The following is a 13,800-nucleotide window of genomic DNA, read 5'->3' as shown; positions in this document are numbered from 1 at the left end:
GATCTGCTGGGGCAGAGGGGGGCGTGTGTCAGCATGGGTGTAGAGCTGACTGACTATCCATGTACAATAAGTTTCAATTATCTTGAGAAAAAATCTCTGTATTAAACAGAGGTGAGAAACTGCTAAAAGTTTTTTTCAGTATACGCAGAAGGTTGTCTGAAACTACAGTATACAGTTTTCAGCATTGGCAGAAATTGGTTTTTACTACTGGCTGTCGGCAATAGTAATTAGAAACAAGGATAAACACTGCCACCCGAACTAGTGCACCAGTCTTCTGTATGGTTATACCGTGACAGCGTTCTCATACATGGGCTATGGATGTATTACAGCTTATATATATATTAAAGGCGTAACAATAGATCAAAGTTTCAGTGTTTCTAGTCTACACTCTTATGTTGCCTACACAACAGAGGTTTCAAACTTTTCCATTACAGTACTAAACGTCTTTTAAATATATGACTTTCAAACCAATTTTCCCGGGTTTTTTTAAATGGTAAAATGTCTGTTAAATGTGACTTTGCATTTCCAAAACAGTGGTGCATTATTACTAATTTTTTATATTTAAAAACCACAAGGAGATGACTTTGTATGCCTCATGGGTGGTCGATGTGCGGATGGGGCAGCACATGGATGCTGGAAGATAGTGATTAAGTCTGTCACTTGGATACTTACGTGGTTTAGATCTGGAAATATGAAACATATAACTTCTAATTTTGCTTGTTATGTAATATTCTATCTGGGGTATGTTTTATTTATTTCATTGTATGTTAAGAGAGGGTTTTTTAACCAGTTTCTCGTTAATGTAACCGGGAAAAAAAACATTATATGATTTTACCAAATTTTCCTTACAATCATTCTTGGTCTTCACTGAGACTGTGGGTATACCGCCTGATTTTTCTCAGACCTCGACCTGTCCACAAGTAAATTGAACACTGGATACTATACTATCATTCAATTTTAAGGGCATGAAGTTTGATAGTTTTGGCTAGAACGGCTATTTTATCCAGATATTAATTCGTGGATATATAAACTTAATGGACATTCCATCTGATTTTGTAGATTTGCGCAACTGTGAAATTCACGAAATGAATGATTTCACTATAGTTATTTAATATAATAATTAAAGTTACAATTTTGCATCAGCTCAAATTGGTGGGAATATAAAAGTTGCGCATGTCTATCCAAAAAGAAATGCAAACTGTGTTTTGAACTTGGCACTAAATATAGTACTATATTTTGCTGTATAATACCCCACATGATATTTGATCAGAGTTTGTTGCTTAAATACGGTAGGTTATTATGGTGATGGCGATGGCAGTGTTTGCTCTACAAGTAACACATTAGTGACATTACTAGTTTGTAATTCTCACTTATTCAACAAGTAATGCATTACTACTAGTAGTTTGTAATTCTCATTTATTCGGCATGTTATTAAACTTTGCAAATAACTTTGATAATAATTTAATATTTAAGAAATTAAGAGTAAACGGTAATCTTTTGAAAATTGTAATGAATTGAATGCATTCACATCTAATAGTAAAGACTATAATTAAATGTCATAATTATAGGTCACAGCTACATTATAATGGACAGACACTCATGCCTAGTGGACTCATTTCAATTTATTTTATCCATCTGACTTGTTATTTCACAAATTAAGATATTTCAAATGACCATATTCTGCAGATATTATACACTCCTACATACTGTATATTCTCTAATTAGTGCTCTGCCCCTGATAAAGGTACCCCACAATTAAAAACAAAGAAGACTTTTTAAAAGTTAAAATTATGTCTTAGGTAAATACCAGCACTATGCAAAATACCAGCACTATGCATGGTAGCACTTAAATAATTGTTAAAATGAATTCATTATCCCCCGCCGATGAAATCGGGAGGGGGATATTGAAATGGCGTTGTCCGTCCGTCACGTCTGTGCATCCGTGCGTGCGTGCGTGTGTCCGTCCGCAGCCATTTCTCAGTAACTAGCAGGTAGAATTTCATGAAACTTGAAATAAACATGAACCAACATACTGCGATGATGCCCGTCAAGTTTTTTTTTGGATTGGTCGATTTCCCTTAGAGTTATTGCCCTTGATTTAATGAAAAATGCCCAAAAATGTCCGTCCGCAGCCATTTCTCAGTAACTAGCAGGTGGAATTTCATGAAACTTGAAATAAATATGAATCAACATACTTTGATGATGTATGTCATTTTGTTTTTCAATTGGTCAATTTTCCTAAGAGTTATTGCCCTTTAATTATTTGAAAATCTACAGATTTGTACATAACAAACCAACCAATTGGTAGAATTTCATAAAACTTCTTTCATTCTTTTCCGTGAACATTTATTATAAACATGTGAAGTTGTGTACCCACACCTGGTCACCACCTTGCTTTCGTCACACCCCCTCCCCCGACCAACCTCCCCCCCCCACCCCCCCCCAAAAAAATTCTTTCCTTTTTATTATTATTTTTTTCAGACTTTCATGAATATTTATCAACATACAAAGTTGTACTGTTCCCCCACCTCACTCCTCCACCCAGTCACCCCCCCCCCCACATTTTTATTTTTTTTTCATTTTTAGCTCATCTGATTTTTTGAAAAAAAAATGATGAGTTATTGTCATCACTTGAGCGGTTGTCGGCGTCTGCGTCGGCGTTGCCTGGTTAAGTTTTATGTTTAGGTCAGCTTTTCTCCTAAACTATCAAAGCTATTGCTTTGAAACTTGGAATACTTGTTCACCATCATAAGCTGACCCTGTATAGCAAGAAACATAACTCCATCTTGCTTTTTGCAAGATTTATGGCCCCTTTTGTACTTAGAAAATATCAGATTTCTTGGTTAAGTTTTATGTTTAGGTCAACTTTTCTCCTAAACTATCAAAGCTGTTGCTTTTAAACTTGGAATACTTGTTCACCATCATAAGCAGACCCTGAACATCAAGAAACATAACTCCATCTTGCTTTTTGCAAGAATTATTGCCCCTTTTGGACTTAGAAAATCAGTTTTCTTGGTTAAGTTTTATGTTTAGGTCAGCTTTTATCCTAAACTATCAAAGCTATTGCTTTAATACTTGCAACACTTGTTCACCATCATAAGCTGACCGTGTACAGCAAGAAACATAACTCCATCGTGCTTTTTGCAAGATTTATGGCCCCTTTTGGACTTAGAAAAATATCAGATTTCTTGCTTAAGTTTTATGTTTAGGTCAACTTTTTCTCTTAAACTATCAAAGCTATTGCTTTGAAACTTGCAACAATTGTTCACCATCATAAGCTGACCCTGTACAGCAAGCAACATAACTCTATCCTGCTTTTTGCAATAATTATTGCCCCTTTTGGACTTAGAAAATCATTTTCTTGGTTGAATGTTATGTTTAAGTCAACTTTTCTCATAAACTATCAAAGCTATTGCTTTAAAACATGCAACAGTTTTTCACCATCATAAGTGGACACTGTACATCAAGAAACGTAACTCTATCCTGCTTTTTGCAAGAATGATGGCCCTTTTTAGACTTAGAAAATCATGGGTAGGACAATATTTCTATTATACAAAAAAAATCAGATGAGCGTCAGCACCCGCAAGGTGGTGCTCTTGTTAATTTTCCATCCATATTTCAATATTCATAATCAACATCGATGATCAATGACAGTAATCGATGTTTTGTACCCTCACCCAGTCACCCCCGCTGCCCCTCCTACCCCAACCAAAAAATAGCATTCATTTTCTGTTAAATTGATTTTGACAAATGAAATTATTTGCTTCTTTTGCTTCTTAGTAACATCCTTAACTTTTTGCCGGATATATTTTTTTGCCATTCCTGACCACAAACCCTTTCGGCGGGGGATACCAATTCATCGAATTTGCTTGTTAGAAGTTAGATCTGTAGTTTGTGATGCATTCATTAGAAGTTAGATCTGTAGTTTGTATTTACTTAAAACAAATTTGAAAACAGAAATTTGAATACAAAAAATAGGGGAAAAATGGGATCTCAGTGCATGTCACCCAGACCTTACTTTTGCAAAATATAATGCATTCAACCCCCTCCCCACCCCCCACCATTAGTAAAAATAAACTCCTGATGGCAGTTCTTATACCCAGCATTTTATGATGCTAACTAAACTACAGGATGTGGTAGTTACATGATCTTTAGGAGTTTTTTTTAGTTCAACTATTCGAAGAATGGTTCGAGCTGTTCTACTTACCCTGGCGTCGTCGTCAGTGTCACACCTTGGTCATAACTCTGACATGTATTTTGGCCAAATTATGCCCCCTTTTGGACATGGAAAATCTAGTTAAAGTTTTGCAAAGTTTTGCATGCAAGTTTAATTATCGCCAAAACTAATGCAGATATTGAATTGAAACTACACACATTTCTTCAGGTTTATAAAACTAGGTCATAGCATCAAGTCCCATAACTCTGACCTGTATTTTGCAGATTACTTACAATTATTAGCTCATCTGATTTTTTGAAAAAAAAAAATCATCACTTGATCGGCGTCGGTGTCTGCGTCAGCGTTGCCTGGTTAAGTTTTATGTTTAGGTCAGCTTTTCTCCTAAACTATCAAAGCTATTGCTTTAAAACTTGGAACACTTGTTCAACATCATAAGCTGACCCTGTACAGCAAGAAACATAACTCCATCCTGCTTTTTGCAAGATTTATGGCCCCTTTTGTACTTAGAAAATATCAGATTTCTTGGTTAAGTTTTATGTTTAGGTCAACTTTTCTCCAAAACTATCAAAGCTATTGCTTTGAAACTTGCAACACTTGTTCACCATCATAAGCTGACTCTGTACATCAAGAAACATAACTCCATCCTGCTTTTTGTAATAATTATTGCCCCTTTTGGACTTAGAAAATCAGTTTTCCTGGTTAAGTTTTATGTTTAGGTCAGCTTTTCTCCTAAACTATCAAAGCTATTGCTTTAAAACTTGCAACACTTGTTCACCATCATAAGCTGACCCTGTACAGCAAGAAACATAACTCCATCCTGCTTTTTGTAATAATTATTGCCCCTTTTGGACTTAGAAAATCAGTTTTCTTGGTCGAGTATTATGTTTAAGTCAGCTTTTCTCATAAACTATCAAACCTATTGCTTTAAAACTTGCAACAGTTTTTCACCATCATAAGTGAACACTGTACATCAAGAAAGATAACTCTATCCTGCTTTTTGCAAGAATGATGGCCCTTTTTAGACTCAGAAAATCATGGGTAGGACAATATTTCTATTATACAAAAAAATCAGATGAACGTCAGCACCCGCAAGGCGGTGCTCTTGTTTCATAAAATGATATAAATTTGTTCTTAAGCCAGAGTAAAATAAAAAATATTGTCATTAAAGAACTTTTAAGCCCAATATGAAATATGAAGGTCAATATGGAAAAATATTGACATTTCAGGTTCCATTGAAACTTAACGCAATTTATGAATGAGTATGTAATAAGTGAGGTGGGGGGGGGGGGGGCGTTTGTCTGTAGTTAGTCTTATACTACAGGGTGTTAAACTTGTCACAAATCAACTAAGTTTAATGAAAACATTTTTTTTTATAAGTCTGCTCTTCAGACAAAACTGACTGGATACAAATTCTAAAAAAAATGTGCACAGCCATTATAAAGGGAATAGCCTGCATTGTCGCAGATTAGCTCTTACGACATTTCTCTGTAATTTTCTTCTCTTAATAGAATGTCTGCCCGAATAAAAGATTCCAAATGAATTTCAGTTCAGACAATTTACATTTTTTTTTTTGGTTTAAAGATCTGATATTATAATCCTCTGGTTTGAACTAAAGAAAAATTCACAAGAACAGTCCAGAGAAACGAAAAACTCTCAAGAGGACAAGTGCTTTAACTGCGATCACTTTACTCCTAAACTATCAAAGGTATTGCTTTGAAACTTGGAACACTTGTTCACCATCAATAGTTGACCCTATACAGCAAGAAACATAACTCCATCCTGCTTTTTGCAAGAGTTATGGCCCCTTTTGAACTTAGAAAATATCAGATTTCTTGGTTAAGTTTTATGTTTAGGTAAACTTCTCCTTAACTATCAAAGCAATTGCTTTGAAACTTGCAACAGTTGTTCACAATCATAAGCTGACCCTGTACATTAAGAAACATAACTCTGTCCTGCTTTTTGCAAGAATTATGGCCCCTTTTGGACTTAGAAAATATCAGATTTCTTGGTTAAGTTTTATGTTTAGGTCAGCTTTTCTCATAAACTATCAAAGCTATTACTTTAAAACTTGCAACACTTGTTCTCCATTATAAGCTGACCCTGTACAGCAAGAAACATAACTCTGTCCTGCTTTTTAAATTATGGCCCCTTTTGGACATAGAAAATATCAGATTTATTGGTTAAGTTTTATGTTTAGGTAAACTTTTCTCCTAAACTGTCAAAGCAATAGCTTTGAAACTTGCAACTGTTGTTCACCATCATAAGCTGACTCTGTACATCAAGAAACATAACTCCATCCTGCTTTTTGCAAGAATTATGGGCAATTTATGGCCCTTTTTGGACTTAGAAAATCATGGGTAGGACAATTTTTCTGTTATACAAAAAAATCAGATGAGCGTCAGCACCCGCAAGGCAGTGCTCTTATTTTATATTTCTTTCATCAAAACATTGTTAAATTTATATGAAATTTATTGTGTTTGAAAGAAATATAAACCTCTCAATCTTTTACGGAACGTAACGGCAATCTTAGATTTTAGCGTAGATAGTAAGCGCAAGAGTAGCTTCCTTTACCAAAATGGCGAAAATTGTAAACAAACTTGTTTTGAAGTCTGTAACAACTTTTGTTGTAAAAAGAAAAAACACGCCGGAGTTTTAGATTGCTAAGAAGACCATTCCTATAACGAAGGCAAATGCATGTCAATGTATCCTGGTAAAATGATAATAGAAAACCGAAAAAGAGATGGGCCTAAAGGCTAAACCGGTCAGAAGTCTGAAAAAAACATATACTGGCTGCACCTCCGATCAGCGGTCACCTGGCTTAAGCAGCCAAATTGTCTGTTTCCCCTGGCTGGCTGCTTAAGACAGGTTAGACTGTATGCCAAGCCATCTTTCCTAGGAATAACCAGGACTGGCCTCTTTGTTAGGTCGGAGACAGTTATTGATAACAATAACATTAGCGTAGAAGTTGGTTAGTTTTGGGGGAAACTTTCAATAATAAGTATATATATATAGTTAAATGTGAAAAATACTAGAACTTACACCATTATATCCTAAAATTTTAGTTGGAAAAACATATTAATTATATAGAGGGAAACTCACATGTCATCCTGTTAGGAATGCCTCTAACTTTGTGTACAATTGAAATAGTTTTGCCTGCAATCTATATCTAGGTTATCGTGACAGAAAATTTCGGTTTATACTTGTTTTCTTGGTTAATAGAAATATTATTATATTTAAATTAGCTTATCAATATTTTGTTTTCTTGGTTAATTATAAGAAATGTTATAATTAGCATTATGTAATGATATTTAAAGTTAACTACAACATTTTGAAATACAGGTAGTTGGACTGTGTTGTGGTATGTTAATACCTGAAAATTTACATCTATTTCTGTTCACATAGTGCTTAATACATGAAAGATTTTCGTTGGAGAAATTTTAAATATTTTAGCATAAGTACAGCTTTGATATAGGAACCGTATGAATATGTTTGCATAGAACAAATGTACTACATTTGTTAAAAGTTTTGCATTGACAATTACATATTTAGCCAAATTCATTAGAAGTACAAGTTTGTAAACTCAATATTACCTCCCTTTGCTTATCTCACTTGCACAACCAAGACATTGGAAATAAAGTCCTAAGTTACATACAGTTTTAAAACTTATGCCTTTTAAATATCCTAATATCTAACAAATGCAAGTGTAAAACTAGAAATTATGTATCAAAATTTACAGTGAAAAAGGTGAATTTCAGACTAATATCAAAGACTGATATAAGTTTGCCAATATTGGTCCAATATATCAATGCTAGCAGGGGTACATGAACTATTACAATTATCAAACTAGACCTCAGCAATATTTGTATATATATGCCTGGATGTAAGCATATAGTTTGCCAGGCTACCGACTAGATAATCTTTTTGATTTTTTTTATAATCTTTTCTCTTATATATTCTGACCAATCTCTCTTGGTTCTGATTATGCAGTGTTTTGAGAAGAAAAGGGACATAATCATACAAAATTTGAATAACCTCAGGAGTTATCTCCTGTAAACAAAACAGGGTCTGAACACAGACAAGTAAACATATTGAGACTTGCCTCGGATGGTTGAATTCATTTATAGGCATCCTCTTTCATTGTTTGGCAGAATTTTAACACCCATGAATTATGGCTGTTTGTGCTTTTTTAGCTCAAGGTGAGCTTTTGTGATCGCCCTGTGTCCGTCATCGTCTGTCCATCGTCAACAGTTTGACTGTTAACACTCTAGAGGTCACAATTTTGACCTAATCTTAATGAAACTTGGTCAGAATGTTACCCTCAATAAAATCTTGGACAATTTTGATATTGGGTCATCTGGGTTCAAAAACTAGGTCACCAGGTCAAATCAAAGGAAAAGCTTGTTAACACTCTAGAGGTCACAGTTTTGGCCCAATCTTAATGAAACTTGGTCAGAATGTTACCCTCAATAAAATCTTGGACGAGTTTGATACTGGGTCATCTGGGTTCAAAAACTAGGTCACCAGGTCAAATCAAAGGAATAGCTTGTTAACAATGTAGAGGTCAGATTTATGACTGTATCTTCATGAAACTTGGTCAGAATGTTAATCTTGATGAGCTCAAGGTCCAGTTTGAATCTGGGTCATGTAGGGTCAAAAACTAGGTCACTAGGTCAATCAAATGAAAAGCCAGTTAACACTCTAGAGGCCACATTTATGACCATGTCTTAATGAAACTTGGTCAGAATGTTAATCTTGATGATCCATAGGTCAATTTCAAATCTGGGTCAGGTGGGGTCAAAAACTAGGACACCAGGTTAAATCAAAGAAAAAGCTTGTTAACACTCTAGAGGTCACAATTTTGGCCTAATCTTAATGAAACTTGGTCAGAATATTACCCTCAATAAAATCTTGGACAATTTTGATATTGGGTCATCTGGGGTCAAAAAGTAGGTCACCAAGTCAAATCAAAGGAAAAGCTTGTTAACACTGTACTGGCCACATTTATGACCATATGTTAATGAAACTTGGTCAGAATGTTAATCTTGATGATCTATAGGTCAAGTTTAAATCTGGGTCAGGTTGGGTCAAAAACTAGGTCACTAGGTCAAATCAAAGGAAAAGCTTGTTTGCATCTAGCTTCATGAAACTTAATCAGAATGTTAATCTTGATGATCTTTAGGTCAAATTTGAATCTGGGTCATGTGGGGTCAAAAACTAGGTCATCAGGTCAAATCAAAGGAAAAGCTAGTTAACACTTAAGAGGCTACATTTATGACCATATCTTAATGAAACTTGGTCAAAATGTTGATCTTGATGATCTTTAGGTCGATAGGTCAGGTGAGCGATACAAGGCCTTCATGGCCCTCTTGTTTTAAATTACTATTGTTGGGCATGCTTATATGTTTAAACAGCATTTCTTTATATGTCAACTGGGTATATTTCTGGTATAATGAAGGATTGTTTTCAAATGGTTGTACTGGTATAACAGCAAGGAGATGGCTGATGCTGGTAACTATGCATTGGCAGGTATATAAGTGGTCAATTTTTACACCAAATTCACCTATGTAAAAGTCCCAGGGGGTTAATGGGAAATCCAAGATGACCTAATTGATTTCCATGGGCATATTCCTTCATGAAGTTAATTGGACCTGGAGACTGTTTCACAAAGCTAATGACAGTTTGATCATAACATTCAGACAAGATCTGAGCAGAACCTGTTTAATGTTTGTATAAATTCTGTCCCAATGTTTGTTTTAGGACAGATTGCAGAAATTTGAAATGTAAGTTGAAAGCTATCTATGTATGCATATGAGTTGCAATAATTCATTTCTCCTTTTGTTAAGAAAGAAAACTGTAGACTTGGCTGAACAGAACAAAACGAAAACAGAGTAGTGCAAAGAAACCCTCAGACCATGAGAACTACCAGCATGTTTTATCCCTTACAGCTTCCTGGTATTACATATTTGTGGCTGTAATGATATTCATTGGACATTTTATCAAAGAACAAGGTTAAAGAACATGAAGACAGTTTGACAAACACAGATATGGTTTTAAGTGTGTATGCATAATTTATTTAATGCATGTAAAAAATGGTGCATTTATGCAATTCAGAGATTTTTTTTTCAATGCACATGTATGCTTTTCATTTCTAATGAATAGGTCGTTGGGTACTGCTGTACATCATATGATTTATCACAAGCGAAAAAAATATAATACCTGAAAGGGGAATTGTCAGTCACCTCGAGGTATAATGGGACGATAAAAATACTCTTGAACAGACACCAGCAATTTCTGTGGTATAGCATTTTCCAAAGATTCTTCTTACATTCTACTCACAAAAATAATGAATTGCATATCAGACTAATTAAACAACTTTTCCAGGCACCATCATTATAAAAGATTTTTTAAATTTGTTTCTCATCTAGAAATTAAGATAGATCACACACAAAAAAATCAGTGAAAACTTAAACTTTGGTTTTCGTACAGGATCTGTAGAATAGCAGTATGTTCCGGATCTGTAGCCACTTCCCTTTTAGAAATTCAGTACGATAAATTGATTATGAGCTAAGTCTCCGTGATCACTCCATGCGGCTTAATGATTCTAAAATTAATAAGCTTTCATATTGTTTAAAAAACATAATGACAACCGACTTCTTAAATATATTATCATATTCGGTTTATATAAATACGTATACAAGTATTTTCCAGTAGGTTTATTTTTTGTAACCAGAAATAAGTTAACCCTTACCCTGCTAAATTTCTATAATGAACTTTTCCATCTTTCAATCTGGACAGTACCATTATCTATAAAATGCGTATGCTAGAGTCGGGCAAAATTTTTCCCAGTAATAGAAATTCTTCAAACTTGGATATTGAAGGACAATCATCTAGGGAACAAAGATAATTGCAAAAGATTCCCGTTTTCAAGGGCAGATAACTCTTTTTCAGTACCAGTGACCTATGACTTTTATTGCATATTTTTGTTTCTTAGATGATTGTCCTTCATTCTAACACGACCAGCAAATAACCTATATACACATAGAAGAACATCAGTCAATGGTTATTTTGCGATAACCCATGCGCATGCATTGATGTCATCTGATCCAGGTGCGTAGCACGGTCGTAAAAAGTAGTTACAATTTCTTCTAACGCTGTTGATACTAGTATGTCGTGTTAGAATCAAAATAACAAGTTCCCAAGTGTGATTTATCGTAGTTTCTAACTCGACCAGCAAATGACCTATATACACATAGAAGAACATCAGTCAACGGTTATTTTGCGATAACCCATGCGCGTGCAGTGACGTCATCTGATCCAGGTGCCTAGCACGGTTGTAAAAGGTAGTTACCGTATTTTGGTGTGTATAGGTCGCACTTTTTCTACCCATTTTGCTGCCTGAAAAAGTTCCTGCGACCTATACGACAGAACATTGCCAGCAGAGTTTTTTTCGGGCCAATTTTCTGACCGCAGCTCTCGCAAAATTACGTGCATCTGTTACGAACGAACAAAATGGATAAAAAATATCAATATCGGCGGCGTTTCAACCAATAGCGGTTACTTTCAATAAAATATATCGTAAATAACCCATACAGACTATTAAAATTACGAATTACTTTAATTCAAAGATGTTTTTGCAATTTCAATTACGTTTGTTTCTACTTTCGTTTTACTGGACGCCATTGACATGTACTCCGGGTTGGATAAAATCCGGACAGATCCGTCATCCATTCCAAACATTGTTTATACTAATTCTTAGCGTATCAAAAAACTTAAAAGATATTTTTTTACTTTTGATTTTTAAATAAAAGAAAAAAAATCCAAAAAGAGATATTTTGTTAATCTCAGAATCAAAAGAACGCGGTTAATTACATGACGCGGAAAGGTGTTATAATTGCTGTGCAAACAATTCACATTTAACCTTGCATAATTACAGAATGTAAACGCAAACCGTCTGCTGCCAATTAGTGTCAAAAAGCCGCTTTTCTTTGATGTAGTCTGTTACCGATACTACTGTTGGTACGAAACGGTTGGGATCGAAAATAACACTGTCCGATTTCCACCAATCAGGTTTCGATAATAATTCAGTCTGCGGCATCAATATGGCCGCCGCCATAACTTTTTTGCCGGTAAATATTAAATATTGCTGGGGAAAAAATCCGAAATTTAACTGCGACTAATACGCTAGAACTTAAATTTTCCGACCATTTCCAGAGCAAAAATTAGATGCGAACTATACATTACCGCGACCTATACACACCAAAATACGGTACCATTTTTTCTAACACTGTTGGTACTAGTATGTCATGTTAGAATCGAAATAACAAGTTCCCAAGTGTGATTTATCGTAGAATAACCCGAGTTTTTCATTTTTATGCGAAACAATATATCACTCAGGCCTATGGCCTTCGTGATATATTTTTACGCATAAGAACTCAAAACACGGGTTATGCTATGATAAACTATGATTGGGAACTTATTATTTCTTAAATATCCAAAGTTTGAAGAATTTCTATTATTGGTAGAGATTTCGCCCACTTTATATACAGAGACTCTCGCGTACACCTTTAAAAGGGGTGCTTATCAGAAAGATATACTGCCTGAAGGTGAACAGTGAAGATCTTGGATCTGTGTCTCTTTTCATGCACCTTCACTTAATCTTTGTTGTCATTACTTGATAGATTCATTGAAACTTAGCCCTTATCATGCTGGACCTGACTGATTCTGCCTTTGCGACCAGTGTAGATCATGATCACTGTTCACCATTCAGTCAATATCTTTTTGGTAAGCACCCCTTTTAACAGTTAATGGTGCTGTCCAAATTGAAAGATGGACAAGTTCATTATAGAAATTTAGCAGGGTAAGGGTTAGAATAATGGTTCCTCATGATCATTCACATCATACGACTTACTAGGGACATAGCTCTTGAACCAATACAGTCGTGTATTCATGAATTATGCCCCTTTTTACTTAGAATTTCAGATCTGCATTTTGTTGTACTTTCACTCTATCTCTCTTATTACTGAATCTAATCGTGTATATTGGATGCAACTTGACCCCGATGGTTGACCTTTGCATTATAATACATAATGAGGCATAACCTATTATTGAAAAGGAGTGTACGTAAAACACGAGCTGCATGAGAAAAAGGAAATATAAATTAGTGTACTCGTATTGGAAAGTTTTAACTGATCAAATGTAAGTATATATACTTTGATACTGCAATGTATACTAACTAATTCCATATAAATATACACGGCTACCCTAAGCACCCTTGATTTCTATAATGAAATAATCGATATGAATAATTAGCTTAACCATCCCGGTCAAGTTGGGACTACTATACTTGGATTCAGTGTTGTTATATTTTCTGATCCTTTGCAGTCAATATCTATGTAATAGAAATGATTAGGGGTGTGGGAGATGTTACACTTTCTATTATCTCTATTCTTTTTTTCTTGATTGCAATTTGTATGCTTCCAAAGGATATTTTTACAGATTTTATTAAAGAAAGCAAAAGTCTTATCAATTTCATATTGCTGCTGCAAGAAAATTATACGACTGTTCAATTTGGACAAGATAGTAATAAAATCTGAACTTGTTTTAGACAGAGCTCGGGCAAGAAC

General features: G+C 34.9%; 1 protein-coding gene across 3 annotated transcripts in view; it reads left to right on the top strand.

The window, feature by feature from the left end:
- LOC123527717 (uncharacterized) overlaps window positions 1-13,800 on the top strand; it is a 236,941-nt gene that overhangs the window by 99,513 nt on the left and 123,628 nt on the right. The gene's annotated exons all lie outside the window — the stretch shown is intronic.

The sequence above is a fragment of the Mercenaria mercenaria genome, chromosome 14, assembly GCF_021730395.1.
Source record: "Mercenaria mercenaria strain notata chromosome 14, MADL_Memer_1, whole genome shotgun sequence".
NCBI classification, from domain to species: Eukaryota; Metazoa; Mollusca; class Bivalvia; order Venerida; family Veneridae; genus Mercenaria; species Mercenaria mercenaria.
The sequence above is the reverse complement of the archived record's forward strand: the minus strand, read 5'-3'. Positions and strand labels throughout refer to the sequence as shown.